Source organism: Equus asinus, chromosome 9 (genome assembly GCF_041296235.1).
Source record: "Equus asinus isolate D_3611 breed Donkey chromosome 9, EquAss-T2T_v2, whole genome shotgun sequence".
NCBI classification, from domain to species: domain Eukaryota; kingdom Metazoa; phylum Chordata; class Mammalia; order Perissodactyla; family Equidae; genus Equus; species Equus asinus.
Window position 1 is genome coordinate 51,873,348 of NC_091798.1, and position 18,791 is coordinate 51,892,138.

Sequence of the window (18,791 nt, forward strand, 5' to 3'; positions counted from 1 at the left end):
TTGTTGCCAAATTTAGTTCCATGTGGCTGTGGGACTGAAGCCCTCGCTTCTTTGCTGGCTGTTGGCTGAGGTTTCTAGTGGCTATCCACACTCTCTGACCCACGACCCTCCACCATCTCCAAGCCATCAATGGCATCTCTGATCCTTCTTGGGTTTCTAATTTCTCTGAGTTCTCTTCTCCTTTTGAGGGCTGTTTTACTATGCAAAATTTCTCATTGCTCCAAAATTCTGTAACTCTGTTTTTCCGGTAGTGAAAGATTACAACCCATTATGCAATCTTCAGTGCAAAATGTATCTTGTGGTTTTTGAGCCAATTGCTGAACTATTGTCAGTGCCATCACAAGAGTCTGAACAGTAGGATGCTGCCAACCTATATAAGAGCTGTGCTTTTACAATAGATAACACTGGGAGTAGATGATACGATAACAACACCAAATCGTTTCCTTTAGGAAATCACCAAGTAGGCATGCAATTGAGTCCTTCAAAATAAAGGTTTGAGCTATGTGAGTTTAGAATTATCAGCAGACATTATTTTTGTACAAATCATGCATGTGTAGTTTAAAGTGTAACCAAGTATTTCAAAGTGAAAGGCACAGAGGCCTCTAACTTCTAGCACACCTCAAGCGCAACCCACAAAGAATGCAATGAACTCCTCCTATCCATAGCATTCAACTTCTTCCATAAATCTCCCCAGATGTCCAGAATCAGATAGCATTCTCCAAAAGAATTGCAATTTGGCAAACCTTGTCAGAACCTGAAGTCTAAATATTACCTCGAATCTACTGACTTTCAAATAGGGCTTAAAAAGATCTAAATACCTAATCTTATCATTCATGTTGATAATACTAAAAAGATTTCAATGGGTCTTGACAAGCAAAGTGGGTCAATACAGTATTCACATTTTAAATTGTTGAAAACAAGAAGGAACTCATCTTTTAAGTTTTGTCTTTCTCTTTCTCACTTGACCTCTCTCTATTGCAGTGGCCCTAAATTCATATCCAGATCATTTTTTGTTCTACTTCCATATTAGTAACATTCTTCAAAGACTAAAGAAATGAATATTTCCATGGATGTTTCTAAAAGATTACTAGTAGTTACTGAAATTGAGCAACTCAAATTTCATGACACTAAACAGAGATGCTTCCTAAAATTCAAATCTTACGTCTAGAATGAAACTGAATTTCATTCATTCAACAAATATTCATTGACTACTTACTGTGTACTATATTTATCTGCTAGGTATAAAATGTGAACAAAACAGTCCTTGATCTCAGAGAATTTATGTTCCAGGAGAAGACCTACAATAAACAAATAAATCAAAATACTGTGAAGAAAGATAACGTAGGTAAAGGAATAGAGTGGGACTTGGGAGAGGTATTCTCAGAAAAGGTACTTTCTGGCACAGTGACAGATTAAACAGGAATGAACATCGTGAATATGTGGGGCAAGAGCATTCCAAGCAGAGAGCCTGAAGAGTGAGTTCAGAGGCCCTGGGATAAGATGCCTTTGGCATATACAAGGAACATCAAGGAAACCAGTGTATCTCCAGTGGTTAAAGAACAAGTTAGGAGCAGTGGAAAATGAGTTTGAAAGGACAGCCAAGATCAAATCATGGAGGCCTGTGGTAATGACTTTGCATTTTATTCTAAGTGTGATGGGAGCCAATGGAGAGTTGAAAACAGGAGTGAGGTGACTTGATTTACGATTTCAAGTTATCACTTTGGCTTAAGTTGAAGAATAGAGGTCAAGAATGAAAGCCAGAAGGCAAGTTAGAAAAGTTCTTGTACAGCAAATGCAAGCTCAGGCGAGGGATGGACTGGGGTGATGGTTGTAAAAAAATGATCAGGTTTAGGAAATATTTTCAAGGTTTTGCTGACATGTCTTACGAATGGAATGTATGTGGAAAAGGAGGAAGAGAGAAGGTTGAAAGCCCAACATGGACGAGTATAGAGTAACTATCAATTACATCCTCAAACATAAATTCCATCTTCTCTTTAAGGAGAAGGGATTGCTAGTTTTCTTCATTGTCTATCCCCTTGGGAGGACTTACTTATGTCTAGATGTGAGGAGATAATGACGGATATCTAGAGAGACAGATACTACTCCTGATGCTGTCCATGGCCAAGTCATACTAACAATATGGAGAAGAAAACATTGTGACCCATTCTTTGTATGTGGGGGGCTGCACTGAAGGAGAGAGGCCATCATGAAATCATACACTCTGCCTTTTTCATAGCAGCACAGCAAGGCAGCCACCATTGGGGGGACAGATAATCATTTTGCTTTAAACTTTAAACTGCGTGACATAACTGTGTCGGCTTGTAACTGGACTGGCATTTGACAAAGTTTTCAGGTATGTTACAAATACATCTTTACCAGAGGTAAAACTTATTTCCTTCCAAGACTCCTTTTAGATCAAGGTTTGAAGATTTTGCTCCCCTCCCTTTGATTTTCACACCTGCTCAAATTTTGGTACTAAATATATATTAAATAAGCCTAGTGAATATTTTTATGTATTGTAATCCAGAAATACTCAGCTATGTAAATTCCTTTAATTTTTTTCATTTTCAGATTCATACGAAGGCCCAATATCAACTATTTAATTTAGGTCTGATTAATTTAATAAATCGATGTTGGAATCTTAGATAGGCTAGACACTGTAGATTCTGGAAATACAAATGTGACACTAGATGGTTTTAGCCTAATAGGAAAGAAAGAGACATAAATAAATACCTGAATTATTATATAATGTCAAAATAAAAGAATGATTACAGTGTTGTAGGAATACTGATAAATAGGCTATAATTGTTACTTGGGTGAGGGTCTCAGACAAAGCGTTTTGAGAGAGCTGACATTTGAGTTGGACTGTGAATGCTTAGAATCATGACAAAGAGGAAAAGTAGGAGAAAGCATGTGTTGTTTGTTTCTGCCCAGGGTGGTAGTTCAAGATCCATGGGGTGGGGAGCAGGATAGCATGCCGGTCAAGAGCGTGGTCTCTGCAGCTACGGCCTCAGCTTATGTTCCACTTCTACCCCTTGCACTATGTGTCACTGTGCAGTTTACTTAATCTCTGCATGCCTCAGTTTCCCAATCTGTAATACAGGAATGATAGCTATTTCATAGAGCTTTATAAGGAGTAACTAATTTAACATTTAGTGCTTTTAAGAAAAGCTTTTAGCACATAGCAAGAGCTATACAATGTTTTTGTGATTATAGCGATAAAAATCAGGCTAATATTTTCTTATTTGAACCATATTAATGAAGAAGGTAGGGCAACTTCTTTAGAGTGCTTTAGGCTTTAAAAAGTGATTATTTTTCCTCTCTCTTAATCTCAAAACTTAAGACTGAAATTACTAGGATGGAAACTTTACTTTCTAATGACTATGTTTGTGGTTAGTTACTTCTAATGAGGTTAAAACAAGTTATAGGTTTAATGCCCAAACGGGTCATGTGGCTTCACCCTGATCTTGGCCACAGACAGAGCCTTCAGCCCTGGCTAACCATGAGGCAAATGGGTCATGAAGGAGGCAAACCACACAGGGAAAATGTATCTGCATTACTCGTCAATTAGCACCCCCAAAATAATTCAAAGTCATGTCCTAATGGCAGTGATGTCACTTTAATTAGTGAATTTAATGCTTTAAAAATTATAAATTCTGCTATATTGTTCTTATGGCTGCAGAAGAGACCATATTTTAATTGTAAGAACTAAATTCTGAGTGAGATTCTCGTATGCTTACTGCATGGGAATACCTCATATTTGGATGCTAACTCATATTTCACAGAAAACTCTTCCACTGGTCTTATCATATTCTAATTTCCAAAGTGATGAAATACCAAACTTGAGAATCTTGAGCAAAACCATGTGGTCAAGGTGCAAAGATGCCACAGAGAGAAACGGTGAAGCGCTGTGGGCGGGGATGTACTAGCTTTCTGGGGTGGTAAAGCCCAGCTGGATGATGGGCAGTGAGAATGGAAAACAAAGGAAAGGCAACTCACAGAAACCGATCATTCTACCCCTTCGCCATCGACTCTTTTTTCCCTCTTTGCCTGGCAACCGCTAAACATTCTCAGTTGCCAAAGCAGATTCACAGCCAAAGTCTCCTGTGCCAGAAATGTATTTAAATGACAATGCAACACTTGTTGTTAAGGAAGAACAGCCCGGTGAACGGGAGATGCCTTGCCTACAACTGCTTTCCTGTGTTTAAACCGTCCTTTGTGCATCATTTATTCTGAATACATTTGAGGGCAGCTGGAAACGAACAGAGGAGTGAGTCTGAATATTGAGAGAGCTGAAGGAATGACATTTTAAAGGCAAACACTGAGACTTTTCAGCCAGAAGAAGCGGCAGCTGCTACAGATGCTGATATAGCGGATGACACTGGGAGCAGTGAGCCAGAGGGGTGGAACGTCAGTTCAATACAAGAGGCTGCCATACAGAGAAAGCCATCCACTAAACACAAATGCTACAGCACCCAGGCAGTGCAGAGTGGCCCGGGTTCTTCTCTCAGCAAGATGGCTTGCTGAAAGATAACACAGGAGATAGAGATAGAGAGAGAGAGGGAGAGAGATTGATTTAGAATGCATCTGCCTCTGTGGCAGAAGAGACATTGTGAGTAGTGTTTCAAACCTAAGAGTGTAGCCTGCATGCTTCTTTCTTCAGAGCAAGCTGTGCACACCTCCCTTGGAAGTGAAAAGATTTGGCTTTATATTCAGTGACCTTAAAGAAACTCTACTTTGGTACCTTTGATTCAAGAATTCTTTGCCAACCACTCTGGTTTGAAATCATTGCTAATGATGGGGACAAGTGCCAAAACATTTGACTAGGTGTCCAAAGCATTTGAGAGTTTAACAATATAGTCTTGTTGGCTGAAAAACGCCATTTAGATGTCAGTTAACCTTGAGGACTTTCTGACCCATGTCCTATAGAAGAGTTCACAAAAATAGAAACAAAGAGAATCAAAATGCACCTAACTCAGTATCTGCAAACCCCATGAAACAGCATATCAAAGGACTGTTTCCAAGTCAGTCTGACATTTGAAGAACAGCAGGGCTTACATCAGGTGAGGTATCAAAGAAAACAAAAAAGGACGTCAGGCAATTGCAGTCTTACCTGGCCTTTGCTAGGAAAGAAAGGCTGGAGAATCTGAGGCATCCATTCCTCAATATCTTCATAGCAAGTCAAATGCTTTCATTTACACACAGGAGTTACAGAGGCCCAATTTCCATTTGGTCGTTCAGGAACCCTTTATTGGGGTACTACCCTGTACCAGGCAGAGGGGACTCGGCAGCAACTGCAAAAGACACAGTGGCTGATGACAGACATACATATGTCCACAATTTCAAAGGCATGCAATAAATATCCTCAAAAGGGATGCAGTGCTTTTAGAATGCTATAGAGTGATTTTAAAGAATCACTCAAAGAGGAATCTGGTAAATGATAATAGCAATAGTTTGGGAAGCTGTCCAGGCTGTTGTAGACAATGAAAAGTAGGTAGTGCCATTAATTGAGAGAGCGTACAAAAGGAGGAATAGAATTAAGAGGGAATACGATGAATTCAGCTTTGACTATGCCTCTCAGATTCACATAGTTGTCCCCAAAATAATAAAATGGTTTGAACTGAGTTTCATTTCCTTTTCTGCCACCATCACCATGGCTGACACTATAACACATGAATAGCAGAGAGAACAGAAAAGAAACAGGCAGGAAAAACTGATTTGCCTACATCCAGAAAAAGCATTTAGGACCCCTGAGAGTTCTAGGCAGCTGTGCAGGACACTCAGACTTCTTCTGTTTTGGTTTTGGTTTTTCCCCACATTTTCTATAATTCAATTGCTAAAAAAGTGTGATCCCAGAATCTGCATAGGTTCAAATTCTACTACTTGCTGGTTGACTGACCCTGATAACTTACTAAGTCTTCTTAAGGCTCTGCTCCATGAAATGGAGGTAACAATACCTAATTCACACATCGATGAGAGGATTAATGGGATCCTGCACATTATTTAAAAACTTAAAACAATGCCTGGGACATAGCCGGTGCTCAATATGTATCAGCTACTTTATTTCCCTACTCTTGTTTTCCTCCCATTCCCTGCCCTCAACCCTTTCTCACTTTCCTTGAAGAAAGGAAAAAAGCTTTGGACTGAGAAGATCTAGGTTTCAATCTTGATGCTGTTACTTATTAGCTGTGTGTTCTTGTGAAATTTCCTTGGCCTTCTGAACCTGAGACACCCTAACTATAAATTGCAGATGTTAATAATGTATTTCTTTTAGGATGTGGTGAGGAGTGAGTGAGATGCTGTGTCTGTTGGATATTCTCCATTTGTCCTCCAAATCCACTCTCCCATCTTCTACGCACTTCTGTGCCCTAGGTCCTGACATTTATCAACCAAATCAATGGACAAGTCTACTCTCTGCCTTCGGGATTGGTTTGGTGAGTAGAAGACACCAAAAGAAATTTGAGAAGACAGGAGAGTGAGGTCAGGGTAGTTATTCCCTCATTCTCTCTCCTCTCGGTGCCTGTGGGTGAGCTGCATCCATCTGTTGAAGGTCTCAGATATAGTTAAGTATCCTCTTTTCTCTCTGGGTCCTGCTAGGTGCTCCCTCTGTCACACTTTAAGTCTAGGGTGGGAAAGGGTCCTCATTGTTGCTAGTCCCGATGCACAGCAACATCCCTTGCTAGTTTCCCTAAAATAAACCCATAGACACCTTTGTAAATAGTCCCTTTATTAAATTCTTCTCAATTATCCCTGTTTGAGGATGCCATCTGTTTCTTTCTAGGATCCTGACTGCTACAACATGAAAAGTCCCTGGCACTATGCCTGGCACCTAATAAATGAGAGTTTCTTCTTTAAAACGATGCCTGCAAATGACTTCCTCAAGCATTGTGTGGCTGTAGGGTGGTATTCACAGTAAAAGAGAAGAGTCCTGACCTTGACAACATGGATCTGGACAACAATATAGAATGTTTGAGACAGTGGGAAAATAATATTCCCCAAAGTAGAATAATCCATATCCACATCTTTCTTGGAAATTCAGACCAAACCTGAGTCTTTGATAAAGGAGGTTTACATTTATTGTTCCTATATGTTGCCACCTCTGATGTTGCCAAGTGCAACAGTGCTCTGTTCGTCATTCTTTTAGACAATTCCAGAGTCCTCTAACACAGGAGAAAGAAGAACAAATTATGAGAAAGAAGAAGAGTTTTTGTTTTCTGTCACAGATTTGCGAATTATGCAGCTCCAAAGGAGTTTCTCCCAAAGCCACTAGCTAGATGATTGGGTGGAATCAGTACAAGAACAATTGGAAGTTGATTAAATCCTTTAAAAATAACATTAAAAATTTCAGTAAGGTTTTACATGGGAAAAAAAAGTATCTAAATTTATTTTCTTATTTGTAACAACTCTACCAGCATCGCCTCTAGCTTAAAGTCAAATTATTCACCTTTTGGTCTACAAAAAAATAAATAAAGGGATGTCAATTATGCAGCTGAAAAATAATACGGGAGTTAGTATTTTTATGTGGCACATTTCTCCTATTTTGTTTTATTTTCCTTTCACCCTGGCTTTTTTACACTTCTTTTGGGTTCATTTGGTGTTTGTTCTTTGTATTCAAACATGCTTTTTCTAAGCTTCATGTTATATTAGCCTCATCCCAAATACCAAATATTTTAAATTTAGGTCCTTAAATTTATGCAAGATATTACATTCATGGTGCTATTTCCATAACCCTTGACACTGCATATTTAACAAGGGCTTAAAAAAATTCCAGCAATTGTTCCTGGTTGTGAGAAAATATGTGCTCATAGTCCAGCCACTTAAAGTGTAAGTAGTATTTTAAATCATTAGCGCTAACATGTTGCGGTGTGATATTTCTTTTATATGTTAATATTAGCAATCTCTAGATGTTTTGTAGTCTTTATCTGCTTCACAAATGTTTTTGCTTGCATATTTTAAGAATTGTAAATCTCATTGATGCGCAGACAATAAATACTGATGTCTCCATTTTGTTTAATTCTGTAAACTCTGATTCTTCCTTCTCTTCTGGCAAATCCCTCGCGGCTGAGGGTCTTAGTCTTCCGAGTGCCTCATGTGAAGCAGGATGGTGTTCCTTCCTAACAAAACTGACACACAGTGATAATCACAGGGCAGGATTCTTTTCCTTAAAGAGTTAAAGGCATATAATTTACCCCCTAGGAACCTATGGTTTGCATCCACAAGGCTGTTCTGATGTGTTGGTTTACTAAGAAGAAATAGATGAGATGCTGACAGATGAGGAAGTGCTATGAGCAAAGATGTATTTTTCAATTTGGGGTTCAACGGTTTCTTTTCCTCTTTTTTTTTGTTTTAATTTTCTTTAATGCTGATAGAGCCAAGTCAAGGTGAAGAACAGCTGGCAGTATTAAGATTTCTCAGCTCTCCCTCTTTCGCACTTCCAGCCTTGATTGGTGCCTCAAATGTTTGGCTGTGGAGCAGCCATAATAGGTTTCCACTCTGTGCAGTCAGGGAATTTCTCTAGAGGGCTGGACCAGTTCTTTACGGGCGACCCTGAGCCATAAGCTTTGCAATGAAACTGATGCACTTGGGAGAAACATTAAAAAGGCATTGCACAAAACAATATCTTAGAATCAAAAGGTAAATATACTCCAGATATAGTGCACCTCACTCTAAGACTACAAAAAGGCTCTCAATCCAGCAAGTTGCTTGTTTGGTTAGAGTTTTTTGTATATGATTTAAAAATATGCATTCTATCATTTGTAAGAAAAATATTATTACTTATTGCTTAGAATGGTAGCTAATGCTCAAAGAAGAGAGATTCTGAGTGCCACCTTGTGTAGTGAACTGTTTGTCAATTGCCATTCTCTATAGAGAAGAAGAGGAAAATTGCAATTTTAAGATAATCTTTTTAAATCTGCTATCATTTTCCACTACAAAAACTGTTATTCAGACTTGTTAAATAGAAGGTCTGATGGTGGCGGACCTCATTCCCTATCCAAACTTCCCCTTGCAAAAAAGAAAACACCTAGTATTTTGATGGGGAATAGTCCTTATCACTAGAAAATTTAGGGATTATAATACAAATACATGGGTCCAGTAGGTAGAGACATAAAGAGAGGAATCTAAAGAATAATTTTGGAGTGTGTGACCTGCTCAGTGCATTTCATATAAATAAGGGTTGAATGGATCATATTAATTCAGTGGAAAGAGTACAGATTTTTGCAGCAAGGAGTTGCAAATTCTAACTCAGCCAGTCATTAGCTGTATGGTCTTAAGCAAGTTATTTAAATTGAGTCTCAGCTTCCTCATCAGCAAAACAGATGATAATACATTTGAGGATTAGCAATACGCTTTCAGAGCCAGTGCAGAGATTGGCAAACGGGGTTGCCCGATAAATCATTATTTTGGCAAACTGTATTTTGTTTAGTCTTTATCACACTGTGCTATGGAAGAGAAGAGTTTTAAAGAGGAAAATGTGAAGCTCAACCATACAAAATCTGCTTATCTAGCATCGACCTTCTCTGTCCTACAGCTTTGTCCTAAACTTTTCCTCGGTTTCCGTCTACTAGCTTATTCTTCTTTGTTTGCAAGAGGGAAGAGCTTAATTTTCTCTGCCAATTGAACACCTCCACAGTGACTAAGAGTTTCCCTGAACTGTTCCCCTAGCACAGGGAAGACTGCATTATCTCCCACAGCAAGAATTACACTCGTCCCTGTGCTCTCACCTCCTACACAGCGTCTCTGCCTCCTGGCTAAAGAGAATCCGAATCTGAGAGAGAACTTGGTGACCTAATTTTTATTCTGATTAACCAATCTCAGTCAATACTCTTCATTCTTGATTAGCAGTTGATTTTACTTCACATCTTAAATAAATCTATAGTGAAAGAATAGATGTACTCTTTCAGACAAATCTTCCGGTGAGGTCTCAGACTTTGCACCCAACCGGCCTGGGTCTCCTGGGTTTCCTGTTTGTTGGCTGTATGACTGTGGGAAAGTAATTAATTTCTCTCCTCCTTTTTCTCACCTGAAAAAGGAGTATATAAGTAGTACCTACACTTTAGAGTTGTGGTGAAAATGAAATGAGTTAATACATGCAAAAGAGAGTAGAACATATCGTAAATGCCATATAACCGTTGGCTGTAATGTCCTAGGGGTTTCCATTGAGCTTCTTTCACAGTTAACTTTCATGTAAAGAAAATATACCTATATTTTGCCCCTGGTCCCGCTGAGTGAGTGTGCTTGGTGAAGGCTGATTCTTCAACTGTTTCCTTCTTTATCAGGCTATTTGCCTTGGGGGCTTTCTCCCTAATCCCTCTTCACCCCAAAACCCAAAATGATGTCTTTGCAATAAATTTCAATCCATATCTCTTTTCTTTTTCCAGGTTTATTGGGATATGATTGGCATATAACATTGTGTAAGTTTCAGGTTTGCAATATGATGATTGATATTCTGAAATGATTAGCACAATAAGATTAGTTAGCACATTTATCACCTCACTTAGTTACAATTTGTGTATGTGTGTGTGGTGAGAACTTTTTTTTTTTTAGGAAGATTAGCCCTGAGCTAACTGCTGCCAATCCTCCTTTTTTTGCTGAGGAAGACTGGCCCTGAGCTAACATCCGTGTGCATCTTCCTCCACTCCATATGCGGGATGCCTACCACAGCATGGCTTGCCAAGCGGTGCCATGTCTGCACCTGGGATCCGAACCAGCAAACCCCAGGCCACTGAAGCAGAACGTGCAAACCTAACTGCTGCACCACTGGGCCGACCCCAAGAACTTTTAAGATGTACTCTCTTAGAAACATACAATACGCTGTTATTAACTATGGTCACCATGCTGTACATTACATCCTCAGAACTTACTTATCCTAAAGCTGGAAGTTTGTACCCTCTGACCCCCTTCACCAACTCCCCACCCCCATCCCCCACCTCCTGCCCCAGCAACCACCCATCTGCTCTCTGCTTCTATGAGCTCAGTTTCTAAGATTCCACATACAAGTGAGAACATACAGTATTTGTCTTTATCTGTCTGACTTATTTCATTTAGCATAATGCCTTCAAGGCCCATCCATGTTGTTGCAAATGACAGGATTTCCTTCTTTTTATGGCTGAATAATGTCCCAGCTGTCCACGGACACTTAGGTTGTTTCTACATCTTGGTTCTTGTAAATACTGCTGCAAAGAACGTGGAGGTACAGGTATCTCTCTGAGATAGTGATTCTGTTTCCTTCGAATATATCCCCAGAAGAGGGATTGCTGGATCGTATAGTGGTTCCATTTTTAATTTTTTGAGGAATCTCCATATTGTTTTCTACAGTGGCTGTACCAATTTATCTTCCCATCAGCAGTGCACAGGGTTTCCTTTCTCCACATCTTTGCCAGCACTTGTTGTCTCTTGTCTTTTTGATGATAGTTACTCTAACAGGGTGAGGTGATACCTCATTGTGGTTTCGATTTGCGTCTCCTGGACGATTAGTGATGTTGAGCACCTTTTATATTCCTGTTGCCCACTTGAATATCCTCTTCGACAAAATGTCTACTCAGGTCCTTTGCTTATTTTTGAAATTAGATTATTTCTGTTTTTTTGCTATTGAGTTGTATAAGTTCTTTATATATTATGGAAATCAACCCCTTATCAGATATGTGGTTTGCAAATATTCCTCCCATTCTGCAGAGTGCCGTTTTCAATTTTTTATCATATCTTTTCCTATGCAGAAACTTCTTATTTTGATGTAGTCCCACTTGTTTATTTTTTGCTTTTATTGCTATGCTTTTGGTGTCATAGCCAAAATATCGTTACCAAGACCATTGTCAAGGAGATTTTTCCTTGTTTTCTTCTAGGAGTTTTATGGTTTCAGGTCTCACATTTAAGTCCTTAATCTATTTTGAATTAGTTTTTTATGAGTGGTGTAAGATAGGGATCCAATTTCATTCATTTGCATATGAATATCATTGTCCCAACACCATTTGTTGAAGAGATTGTCTTTTCCCAATTGAGCATCTGGACTTCCTTGTCAAATATTAGTTGACTATATATGTGACAGGTTATTTCTGGGCTCTTGATTCTCTTGTATTGGTCTCTGTGTCTGTTTTGCCAATAACATACTGTTTTGATTATTGTACATTTGTAACATAGTTTGAAATCAGGAAATTTGTCACCTCCAGCTTTATTCTTCTTTTTCAGGGTTGCTTTGGCTATTTGGGCTCTTTGTGGTCCCATACGGGTTTTAGGATTTTTTTCTAGTTCTGTAAAAAACGCCATTGGAATCTTGAAAGGGATTGCATTGAATCTATAGATGACTTTGCTGACTTTCAGTAGTATAGACATCTTAATTAATTCTCCCAATCTGTAAACATGGAATGTCTTTCCATCTATTTGTGTCTTCTTTAATTTCTTTCATCAGTGTCTTATAGTTTTCAGTATAGAGATCTTTCCCTTCCCTGGTTAAATTTATTCCAAAGTATTTTATTGCCTTTTATGCTATTGTAAATGGGATTGCTTTCCTTATTTCTTTTTCAGATAGTTCATTGTTGGTGTATAAAAACATGACTGATTTTTGTATGTTGGTTTTGTATCCTGCAACTTTCCTGGATGGTCAGGACTGTAGGCTAGCAACAGTTATTATAGACATTGCCCTCCTCTTCAGACCTTGTTTGTATTTAAACAAGTTCTTGCCTCTGTAATTCCCTAATACCATTTATTTACTGTTGGTTTCATTATTTCTTTTCTTTCTTTGCTTATTTTGGTGAGGAAGATTTGTCCTGAGCTGAGATCTGTTGCCAATCTTCCCCTTTTTTTTCTCCCCAAAGCCCCAGTACATAGTTGTATATCATAGTTGTAAGTCCTTCTAGTTCTTCTACATGGGATGCTGCCACAGCACGGCTTGATGAGCAGTGTGTAGGTCCATGCCCAGGATCCAAACTGGTGAACCCCAGACTGTTGAAGCAGAGCACATGAATGTAACCACTACATCACAGGGTTGGCCCTATTGCATCATTTCTTATGACACTGCGTCATCCATCCTGCTACCCATGAACACCGGCTTCCCATGACTTCCATCCTGCTACCTATGAACACCGGCTTCCATTTCAAAGGTTGTTCCTGAGCTTCATTGAAATGATCACAAATGCATATGCGCCCAGAGTATACAGGGAAATGTGAACAACATGTTGTTTTCTAGTCATATTAAATTTATCGTACAGAATTTTACAGTGTAAAAACATAGAACAACACATCTCCCAGTAATGTCTCTGTGGACTGTAATCACAGCATTCATATAATGTGATTTCTTTCAATGTTGACTCCTCCCTTGACTTCTTATGCCACAACTAACAGGGAAAATAGGCAAAAGGCCCAAGGGTGGAGTGAAAAGAATAGCCCCATTCTCACAAGGAATGTCTTTCCCTTGTTTGGCACAGCTTAAGACAGAGTGGAGAGTAAAACATCACCACATCTGTCAAAAGAAAGAAAATATGTCAATTGAAGGGACTCCTGGCTTTGCATGACTTCTGTCTCCCTGCAGAGGTGATAAGTATGCTCCCCCAAGGACTGCCTGATGATGAGGTGGAGGGACTGCCCTCCATGCCACTGGCAGTGGTGCACACAGACCAAATCACACCCATAGCACTCCCTTGCCATCAGTGGGTTGTATAGACTTGAGGCAGTGTGGTAGTGGAAACTGAGAGAGACCACACACAGGACCTCACAAATTAGCACCCTTTTCCAGGCCCAGTTTTCCATGATCCCATAAAGAAATGACAGGCTGCCCAGTGGGGGCAATCTGCTTTCCAGGCCACCGTCTGGGAACTGGGCCCTGGCCATAGGGTCCTGGGATGTTCCACAGGTGAGGATCATGAAGTTCCTGGGGGTATCTGGTCAACCATTGCTAAAGGTAAGGTAGGGTGTAAAGAGAGAGAACCCTGAAAGAGAAAAAAACAGACCAGGGCCCATGCTATTCTGGTCTGGGCTCAGGGTACCCCACCCTGACAGCTCTGTTGGCTTGTCCAGTCCTAGGCACCAAAGGGACCCCTCTTGCCTGGCTATAAGAACAGTATTGACCATCAGGCACCTCTCTGGAGGCATTCCTGAGACTCTCTCGAGGAAGGCTAATGTGTCCCACAACTTTGTTCTGTGGTTGTTGGTCACCCTATAAGCCGAGGTCTTGCTCATTCTTCCTGGCCAGCTATTGCTTTACATAAAATGATTCTTTTCTCTCTGAATATTGCAACTTTGTACAGCCAAATCACTTTGTGTTTAAGCTGGAAAACATCCCTCCCTTAAAGTCCCTAACCACGATCTAAGATAAGGCTGTGGGCTTAAGAAAACTTCAGTAATGGATTGAGAATAGAAAAGAGACTTACAACACACTAAGAAAGAGAAAGAAAGAAAATTCATGTAAAAATTCCTGCTCTTACTGTCACTAACCCCAAGGATTCTTTAACGACTATTTACCCTATTACATGATGCCAGCGCAGAGTATGTACTCAAAGAAAAAATATTAGTTTAATGAGTGAATGAAAAGTTGCAGGATTCAGGCCATCTCCCAGGCAGGGGAAAGATCTTTCACTACGTTCTCTTGCCTTGGAGTTAATGCCCCCACCCCAAAAGGCTTGACTCTCACACAGAGACTGATAGGCTATTCTCAAAACCGCCACCCAGGGTGGATGATTATCCCCACTAGCTCAGGTCCACCCACAGTGAGGATAACCTCTTTTGTTTTTGTTCACAGACATTTAACTCAGTTTCCATTCTAGAATTAGACGGAGGTTTTATCTTTATCCAGAAAAAATCTTATTGAAGTTTTTCCCCCTAAACATAAGCATCTTCCTAAGCAGAATTCAAGTTTTTAACTTCAGCAACACAAATCTTGAAATTGCAGGTTCTCCCTCTCTCTCCCTTCCCAGCCCCAGAACATTCCAGTCACCAGGCAGGGCTCAAGGCCTGAGTGTCTGAACTTCTCTAGCCACCAAGCAGCCTCTGCAAGTGGTGACATTTCCTAAACAAATGACATATTTGGGGTGGGGATGGGAATCCATCTGACTTCTCTCCATGTTGTCTCTCCTTATTAAAGAGGGAGCATTTTGCCTGGCCTTGTTCACCATACTCAGATCTTGCTCATTAAAGCTAGCAATGGTGGCTGGTCAAGGATTCTGGTCATCTTTACATATTTTTCTGCCTCAGAGGTAAGACTAACAATCACTAACATGCATTATAAGTTAGCTGTTGAAAGCTTTAAATTGTTCGTTTAAATGTCTAGTGATGAGACCTTTCATTTTCAAAAAATTATAATTGTTTAGAATTCACAGCCTTATATTCAGACTTTGATAATTTCTTGGGTGATAAATGCTCTGTCAGTATCAGGTTTTAAATTTAATTTCCTTTAATCTACATATAGTCTTAGCTAGGAAAAATTTTGTTAAAATTAAATATTAGAGTTTAAACTGATTCTGCTATCATTTAGCCTTTCTTTTCAAAAATGTTTAATTTTTTTTCCTTGAGGACCTTTGCATCCTTATAGTTAATTGCTAAAATAATTACTAAAATAAACATTCTATCGAAGACCCCTAAGAGAAATCCAGTTGTATAAGGGAAGAATAAATCAATGAGTTAGTTTGTTTAATAGTAAATTGACAATTAATACCAGAAGTTGCTTAATTTTAAAGGATAGGCTCTTCAAAATTACTTTTGTATAATTTTAAGGAAGATCACAAAATCTAAGAATGTAATGTTTCAGGTTAGCTTGCAGTCCTATGTCATTACAGAAATCCTGCTTCATATTTATTTAAAGGAAAATATTGACCTTCCTATCTATTCTATAGACAACTGTTAACCTTGCCTGAAGAAGGTGATGATTTTTAGAGTTATGATTGTTAATGGCCTTTGAATGCAGCCTGCACAGGCCTTTAACTCCCCTGTTAGTAAGGTTCAGCCCTTTCCAGATGGGAAAATGATAAGGACACTAAGAAGATAGCAGGTCATTCTTGGGCAACTGCCAGGAACTTGCAGCAAAATGAATCACGTAGGGCTACAATGCTTTAGCCAGCATTTTTCCCTTTTAATTTATCAAGCCAAAGCTTGTTGACATGAAAGTGAATGAAATTGTTATACACTAGGCTCTAAAAAGCCAGCTCAAGGGTTTAGTGCAGAAGAGCTCTGACTATAAATAACAGAGAAAATACAAGGAATGTTCTTTCTACTAGCACCTGCTCTGTTTGAGATGCATCGACAATTAACTCAAATCCCAATGTCAGTAGCAACTGGAAAAGGGCCAATTCTCTGAAATATTTTAGAGGCCTCATAATCTGTTGTAGATGATTACCAAAGGGCTAATCCTCAAAATAGTCATTTTAGTTTTTTGATATGGGGGGCTGTATTTATTTGTTTATCAAATGTAATAAAGTAGCTGACAGAAGTGACAAACTAGCATTGATACTGCTAGAAGAGTGGCTTTGCAGTCAAAAGAGGTTAATACCTTCTTGCTTGAAAAAAATTATTTTTCAATGACTTGTCCAAAAAGGAAAACAATGATATAAATCACAGGCCAGCATTCATAAATGAAATCTCTGAATTTAGCTGAAGCATATAAATCAGGTTTTACAGTAAAAGCAAGATACCTGCAATTTCCACTATGAGTGAAAGACAAAAATTTAGCTGTTAGAATAAGATTTAACACATGTGTATTAAGGGGGAAAAAATCTCCTTGATGAAAGAGCATTTAACATTTCAAACTTTTAGTCAATGTTTGCACATAGTGGCTCCTGATTAAGTATCTTCCTCTTATTAAAGAATGTTGCATGTATTAGGCAGAAATGAAGTATGATTCTGTCTCTTGTCATCCGAGGATGGAGTAACACAGTGTTTCCATTGCATATGCTTGGACCCTGTGGAAACTGGAAAAAACATATAGTTTGTGATCCATTTATTTCTTCATGGTGGACTTTATTTGTGCCTTTACTAAGGATATTTGTTGAATGCCTCCCTTGGGCAATGCATCGCAGAAGGTTTTGTCAGTTTCCCAAATTGACCATGCAGATGAGTTAACTGACCACGGCACCTACCTTTTCCATTAGGAAAGAAAGAACATGTAAATAAATACTTATGGTACAAACATAAAGTGATAAATATTTCCATTAAAGTTGAGAATCAAACATAAAACAAGACTTCCCACTATCATCACTCTTTTTCTAATTTGTGTATTCACTCATATTTCACCAAAAACCTAAAATTAAGCACCATTTAGTTTCACAATAGTTTATTGTCTTTATTTAAAATAATAAAATTGCATGATATTGTAACTCTGGCAAATCTAGACTGTTTACCATACTATAATCTATACGCTACAAATAGGTCATTAGGCCTTTCCACACATTATCATTGAAAGTCATTTAAAATGGCTATTAATATTATTTAATGATGATAATAAAACTCTATACTATTCAATTAACTTTGAGAAAAATAAAACAATGATTAACATTTTTGTGAGCATATTATGTTCTAGACATTTTGCTAATTGTTTTATATGCATTACCATTTTGGTCTTTAGATTACCCCTATGGGGTAAGTACTCCTATTTTCTCCATGTTATAGATGAGGAAACTGAGGATTAGAACATTTAATTAACTTGACAATGTTTGAATTTGGATCCAGATGAGCAAAGATGCTCATCAGCAAAGATGCTAATCTAAAACAATTAATATTTTAAAGAAAAGGTGAAATATTATTACTTGCAGATAATATGACTGAAAGTGTAGAAAAAGACAATGAACAAGAAAGCTATTACAAATGAAGACATATGATGCTTACATAGTTAGTAAATATAAATTCTTATATATAAATAATTACCAATTAAAATTACAATGGAAGAAACTATCTCAATCATAGTCCCAAACAGAAAGATCTTTACAGAAACAGCATTATAAGGACTCTGTAGGGCATTACAAGGTGAAATTTTTTCACTGTCTGTTGAAAGACACTATAAAAACCTTCAATAAAATGCAACTTATCCTGTTCTTAGAAATGAAGGCTCATTGTTAAGATATCAATTCAAAAGAAAAAACCCCAAAACCTCTACAGTCTACAAAATGAAACCCTGTTACTGCATTAGCCTGGAAAATGAACACATAAAACTGCTAGAAATATTCCGAAGAAGAAGAGTAAAGAGTTGTACCAGATAATAAAACATATGCTAAAGCTCTAATTCACGTAACTTTAATAATGGCTCAGGAATACACAGAGATATCAATGGAAGAGAAATAGACACGAATACTTATGGGAATTAGCACAAAGAGAGCATCTCAAACCAGTGGGAGTAAAGATGAATTTTTCAATAAATCTGTGATAACTATATAGTTATTTGGAAAAAATAAATCCACATCTTCAAATCACGCTTACATAAAAATCAACTCCAGATGGATCAAAGATTTAAAGTAAACAATAAAGCCATAAAAGTATCAGATGAAAATATGACTGAATTTATTTATAACTATGGAATGGGGATGATCTTTCTAAGCAGACACAAAACTAAGAAACCATAAATTTGATAATTTAGACAACACTTAAAAGAAAAACCTTCCAGCAAAGTCTAAAACGTTATGGACAGAAGATATTTAACAAACAATAAACACATGACAAAAAACTAATTTCTTTAATTTTGGAAAAAAAAAAACCTCTTAGAAACTGATTTTTTAAATAGAAAACAATCTAATACAAAAATAGACCCCCAAAATAGAAAATGAACAAAAGGGAGCACTTCAAAAGAAAAAAACACAAGTAACTAGATAGCACAAGAAAAA